At 43.0% G+C, this 6,937-nt stretch overlaps 1 pseudogene; it reads right to left on the bottom strand.

The window, feature by feature from the left end:
* Positions 1-1,237: 1,237 nt before the first annotated feature.
* The window catches only part of LOC103592170, a 71,291-nt pseudogene continuing 65,591 nt past the window's right edge, over positions 1,238-6,937 (bottom strand).

Below are 6,937 nucleotides of genomic sequence, written 5' to 3'. Positions count from 1 at the left end.
GTTAAATTGATTCCTAGGTATTTTATTATTATTTTTAACTGTAGTAAATGGGCTTACTTTCTTGATTTCTCTTTCTGTTACCTCATTATTGGAGAATATAAATGCAACTGATTTTGGGTGTATATTTTGTATCCTACAACTTTACTGAAATTAGCAACCAGCTCTATGAGTTTTTTGATAGACTCTTTAGGTTTTTCTATGTACAGTATCATGTAATCTGCAAATAGGGACAGTTTGACTTCATCTTTTCCAATCTGGATGTCCTTTATTTCTTTCTCTTGCCTGATTGCTCTGGCTAGTACCTCCAGTACTTTGTTAAATAGAAGTGGTGAAAGTGGGCATCCTTGTCTTGTTCCTATTCTTAAGGGAAAAGCCTTCAGTTTTTCCCCATTCAGGATGATATTGGTAATGGGCTTGCCACAGATAGCTTGTATTGTGTTGAGATACTTTCCTTCTATACCTAATTTGTTAAGAGTCTTCATCATGAAGTGATGTTGAATTTTGTCAAATGCTTTTTCTGCACATATTGAGATAATCATATGGTTTTTGTACCTGATTTTTTTTGATGTGATGTATTACATTTATTGACTTTTGCATGTTGAACCAATCTTGCATCCTTGGGATGAATCCCGCTTGATCATGGTATATAATTTTTTTGATGTGTTGCTGTATTCTGATTTCCTATATTTTGTTGAAGATTTTTGCATCTATGTTCATCAAGGATATCGGCTTGTAATTTTCTTTTTTTGCTGTGTCTTTATCTTATTTTGGAATCAGAGTTGTGCTGGCCTCATAGGATCAGTTTGGGAGAATGGCTTCTGTTTCAATTTTTTGGAATAGTTTGAGGAGAAATGGTACTAATTCCTCTCTTTTTGTTGTTGTTGGGTTGCATGTTGAACCAATCTTGCATCCTTGGGATGAATCCCGCTTGATCATGGTATATAATTTTTTTGATGTGTTGCTGTATTCTGATTTCCTATATTTTGTTGAAGATTTTTGCATCTATGTTCATCAAGGATATCGGCTTGTAATTTTCTTTTTTTGCTGTGTCTTTATCTTATTTTGGAATCAGAGTTGTGCTGGCCTCATAGGATCAGTTTGGGAGAATGGCTTCTGTTTCAATTTTTTGGAATAGTTTGAGGAGAAATGGTACTAATTCCTCTCTTTTTGTTGTTTTTTTTTTTTTTTTTTTTTTTTTCGATGGGGAAACACAACTTTTATTGGCTGAAAGTTCTCCTCAGGATCCTGGTCTGCTAGGACTGGATGTTCCTGGATGAGCACCCGTGGGCCAAAGCTACAGGATTCCTCTGGCCTTCCAAAGGATTTTGTGGGTTATGACCAATTGATCAAAAATGGCTTTTTCCTGGTGCTTGCTCAACCGCAAAAGCTTCACAGTGTTTTGCAACTTCTTTTCCTGTTCAAATAGTTTTTTAATGTAGTTTGCAGATCTCTGCCTTCATTTCTCCAACCTGCTCACAATGAAGGGTACCCTGGCCATTTGTGGGGAGTGAGACTCTCCAGAGAAGCTTCAGCAGCCTCAAGGCCTCTTCTAGGATCAGCTTGGCTGTACTCATGCTGGTGACAAACTTGCTCAGAGGCGCCAAGTATGAACACTTTGTTCCCAGCTCTCGACCTGTGGGGTTGGGAGCCTCTTGGGTTTGAATGTCCATTTCGGCAAGGAGCCTCTGGCCCTGGCTAATCTGCTTGCACAGAGCATCATAGTCCTCAGTAAGGCCCAGGATGTGGCGGCCACTCTTGCTTGCTCACAGGTGATGACCAGGGACCAGGAGGGGCATGCATGGGGTGTTCATCACTGAGGTTCCACTGTCGCAGGCGAGGAAGTCCATGTCATTTCCAGAGAGTGGAGGAGTCTCTGATTTTGGTGTCAGTGTCACTGCCTGGATGGAATCAAACAGATCAAATGAATTATCAATTGCCACAAGACATTTGTCACCATCATGATTGTCTAGCTGAAGGGGCCACTCGGAGATGGATGGGGCTTGAGAAGGCAGAGTGGAGGTTCCTTCCTGTGCCTTCTTCGCCCCTTTGCCAGCTCCTCCTCGAGCCTGCTCTGCAGGGTGCTATTAGTTTTGATGCTCCTTTTCAGTTGTGCCCGCAGGGCCGGGATCTCTGTCAGGAGGCCGTGCAGGTCACTGACAGGATCCTGCCCCTTGCAGCCTTCTCCTGACACCTCTGCTCTGGCCTCTCTCGGTCTCCTGTGCTCTTCATCCAGCTTCTCGTACACCTTCAGCTCCACTAGGAGGGACTGGGGTAGCACGTCGTTCTCTGAGAGCAGCTGCTGCCTAAACTTCACCTCCTCCTGCACCCTGCTCAACTCGTTGTGGCTGTTGCAGACCTCCTGGATCAGCTGCTGTCTGTGTCTCTCCTCCCACTGACCGCCCTCTGCAGGCTTTCATTCTCTCCCTTCTATTTATCTCTGGATCCTTTAACGAGCATCGTATCGAGGGCCTGGTTCTGCTTCCTCAGGAAATGAATTTCTGATGTAAGAGAGTTATGTAGTTTGGAACCATAAGCAACAATGTTTGTAGAACCTTGATCAAATTCAGACCCTTGCCATTCCAGCTGTTTTCATAGCTTCTCATTTGTGTTAATAGACTCTTCTAAACGTTTTCTCAAAGTTCGAATTTCCTGTATATGTTTCATTAGTAAGTCTTGAGAAAAAATTATTTGCCATGACTGAAGTCTTCTCAGTCTCACTGTCTTGCTTCTGGTCTCACAAGAAGGACTTTTCAGACATTTCCTAATCAGACAGTGCGTGAGAGGCAGAAGGCTCAGGAGATTCTGATGCTGGTAGTTACACTGTCTTCTTCATTCCTCTCTATCTGCTCATTCTCAGTGCTCATTTCCATTCCAACTGCTTTTCCAATGAGAAACGACTTTTCCAATTTCCCCAGCAGTTCTGCACATTGATTGAGCTGCTCCTGGAAACCCTTGGCCATGCAGTAATGCACATCACTAGCCTGCAGCAGCTCCTCAGATGCCTTATCATGGTGTTCATGTGTTGACGACAAATGACACAGATGTCATGGCTATCCTTAATCTGCTGCCGTTGAAGGGAGAGCTCCCTGGCCTGGGACTGAACTAATGAATCGTATCTGGATTCCACTAACGACGCAGCCTTCTCATTGAAGAAGGGGACGAGTGGGTTCTCAGGCGCACCTTCTGGACTTTGGGCTCCAGAGCAGCCAGTTTCGTGGGCCCCTTTGCAGTCCATGATATTGGAATCCATGTGCCTTAAATATCCGTTTTTGCAGCCCCTTTGGAGTAGTCCTCCATAATCTCTGTTTGGTCTGTTGACTTAAGTCTGCCGTCTCCCTGGAAACCCATGCAGGAAAGACCAAAAATGGTTTTTTTCAGGTGCTGGTTGTCTGCATACAGTTCCTTCACTAGCTGTATAAGGTCGCTGACCTTTTTGTTAAGTTCTTCTTGAGAAAAATGCTCCACTTGGAACCGATTGTGCTCTTCAAGGCAAATACTTAGATAAGATGTTCGATCACTATAAAATGAAAATGGATCTTCTTCCCGTCTCCGGACTTTGCAGATCTGCTCCTTCAGAGTCTCTTGCAAATTCCCATGTGAGAGCACATCCTGCTCCAGTTGCTTCCGTAGGGCAGAAATGTTTAACTCAGCCTGCAGGTAGTAGACACTGCCCGAGTCCTGCAGGGATTTTACCAGGTGGGCATAGATGTCCTGCTCTTTCTTTAAGACCTGAATCCGCTCTTCAGAGTCTGATTCTTGCTTTTCCTCAGAGAAGGTGACTTTGCTGCCCGGTGACTGTTGAGAAGAGCACTTTTCTGTTTTAAGGCTTTGCTCCTGAACTTCTCCTCTGCAGTCATTAAATAACTGTTCTGCTGTAATGCTTCCAAATCTTGTTCATTGAATTTCTGAAGCAACAAGTCCTCTTGATTGGTACTTTTTGTTAGACGTTTGGTCACTTGCTCTTGACTGTGCAATTTTTTATTGCTTTCATCCAAAGGACTCTGGTAATGATTCTCTATTGAACTCTTTCATTCACTTCATTGCATAATTTTTCAACTTCATTTCTAAGGTCATGAATGGTGCAGTCTCCTTTCCTCTTCTCTTGATGAGCTTCCTCCAGGTCCTTCTCTAGTCTCTCCCTCGCTTGCTTCAAGTCACTCAGCTCCTGGGGGACCTTCTTAATGTTCCTGTGCAATCTGCGCTTCTCTGAACTCTTGGAGAGGTTTTCTGAGTGCAGCTCAGCCAAACGGGCTTCCTTTTCTGAGAGAGCAGCCTCATAGTCTCCAGACCTCTGGAATTTCTGGGTCTGTGCTATCTGGGGGGCCTCTGTGGCTTTAGCAAAGGCAGCGCTGAGCACTTTGATTTCAGAGGTAATTTCTTCGACCTCTTTTTCCTTTGATTTTAATGCCATGGTTAAACCCTGAATGGCTTTATCCCTCTTTAAACTGCTTTTCTTCTCTGTAGCAATTTCTCTTTCCTTCTCTCTTCAGTCCCCCTGAAGTGCCTGGATCCTCTCTTCACAGCGATTTCTCTCCTGCTGCTCCATGTGTGCATCCTCAGTTTCTTTCTCCTTTTCTTCCCTCAGAGCAGCAAAGAGTCCTCGGAACTCCCCAGACGACACATTCTCATCAGAAGATGCCGTCTGAGATTGCTCCTCTTTAAGGCATTGAATGTGTCTTTGCTCTTCAAAGACAGCTCCAACTGCTCAATTACTCTGTGTATGTGCTGCTCTCTCTGCCTGCTGAGCTGTCCTTACCTGACTCCCACAATGCCTCCTCTGATGAGCCTTCCCTGCCACACTCCCAAGCAGGGCCAGTCACTCCCTTGCTTTTGTCACAGCACAGAACCTTGAAATCACCTTATCACAGCATCAGTCAGGAACATCTGTCCCTGCTCCCACCGTGGGAGCTCCCTGTAAGCAGGCCAGTGTTCATCTCTGCCTTCCCGGCATGCATGCCCAAAGCCATCCTCAGTAGTTGGTTAAGGAATGAATCTGTATACCTCCTTTAATTCAAGACTTCATTCATACACCCAACAACCTCCTAGACTCTATTCACCGATTCCTCGAATCCAATATGTTCTGCCTTCCCGGCATGCATGCCCAAAGCCATCCTCAGTAGTTGGTTAAGGAATGAATCTGTAAACCTCCTTTAATTCAAGACTTCATTCATACACCCAACAACCTCCTAGACTCTATTCACCGATTCCTCGAATCCAATATGTCCCAATTGGAAAGCATCATCTCACTATTACCTCCACCCAAAAGCATTTCCTCTTTCCCTCTCTGTCCCCCACAAACTCAGCCACCTCCACTACCATCCCACAGCTGCTCACACTCAAAAGCCGGGTGACGGGTATCCCTGCAGCCTTTCCCCTCATCCCCTAAATCCGGTCTTCAAGCCCTTCAAGTCCATTACGTCCATCCTACCTTCTGTCTATCTCCGCCTGTTCTCCTCAATCCCTACCTATGTCACCTCAGTCCTGGTCACCATGGTTTCTTGTCTGATTTTTGTATTAGCCTGAGAACCACTCTTCTACCCAGCCCCAGCACCAGAGGCAGCCAGAGGGATCCTCCCAATTCCTCTATAAAGGTTTGGTAGAATTCAGCTGCAAAGCCATCTGGACCTGGGCTTTCCTTGTTGGAAGATGGCTGATTACTGCTTCAATCTCATTAGTTGCTCTTGGTTTGCTCATGTTTTCTGTCTCTTCTTGGTTCAGTCTGGGTAGTTTGTATGTGTCCAGAAATTTACCCATTTCTTCCAGGTTTTCATTTTAGTTGTCCTACAGTTTTTTATCATAGTCTCTAATGAGTCTTCTTATTTCTGTGATATCAGTTGTCTCCCTCTCCATTTCTGATTTTTGTTGTTTGGGTCTTCTTTTTGTTCTTAATGTAGCTAATCGTTTGTCTATTTTATTTACCTTCTCTAAAAACTAACTTTTTGTTTCATTGATCTTTTGCACCAATTTTTGGGCCTGTATTTCATTTAGTTCTGCTCTGATCTTAATTATTTTTTTTCCATCTACTACCTTTAGGATGGGATTGTTGTTTTTCTAGTTCTTTGAGGTGTAGTGTTAGGTTGTTTATTTGAAGTCTGTCCATCCTTTTGACGTAAGCCTTTATTGCCATGAACATCCCTCTTAGTACTGCTTTTGCAGTATCCCACAGGTTTTGGTATGATGTATTTTTACTTTTGTTAGTTTCGAGGAACTTTTTGATTTCCTGTTTAATTTCTTCTTGAAACCATACATTATTCAGGAGCCTATTGTTTAGTTTCCATGCATTTGTATAGTTTCCAGAGTTTTGCTTGTTATTGTTTTCCAGTTTATTCCATTGTGGTCTGAAAAGATACTTGGAATGATTTCAATTTTTAAAAAATTTGCTGAGATTAGATTTGTGACCTAATATGTGGTCTATCCTGAAGAATGTTCCATGTGCTGAAGAGAAGAATGTGTATTCTGTAGTCATTGAAGAATGTGTATTCTGTAGTCATTGAGTGAAATGTTCTGTATACATCTGCCAGGTCCAGTTGGTCTAAGGTGTAGTTGAAATCCTGTGTTTCTTTGCTGATTTGTTGACTGGAAGATCTGTCCCATACTGAGAGAGGGGTGTTCACATCACCCACTATTATCGTATTAAAGTCTATTTCTTTCTTTAGGTTTAAGATGTTTACTTTATATATCTGGGTACTGCAGTATTGGGTGCATACGTATTTACAACTGTTATGTCTTCTAGCTGGATAGATCCTTTTATCATTATATAGTGACCTTCTTTGTCTCTTTTATGGTTTTTGGTTTAAGGTCACTTTATCTGATATAAGAATAGCTCCTCCTGCTCATTTTTGGTTTCCATTTGCATAGTATATCTTTTTCCATCCCTTCACTTTTTTTTTTTTTTTCAAAAAGATGACCGGTAAGGGGATCTTAACCCTTGACTTGG

Source organism: Galeopterus variegatus, unplaced genomic scaffold, assembly GCF_000696425.1.
Source record: "Galeopterus variegatus unplaced genomic scaffold, G_variegatus-3.0.2 Scaffold1102, whole genome shotgun sequence".
Lineage (NCBI taxonomy): Eukaryota > Metazoa > Chordata > Mammalia > Dermoptera > Cynocephalidae > Galeopterus > Galeopterus variegatus.
This window is presented reverse-complemented; position numbering and strand designations above follow the sequence as displayed.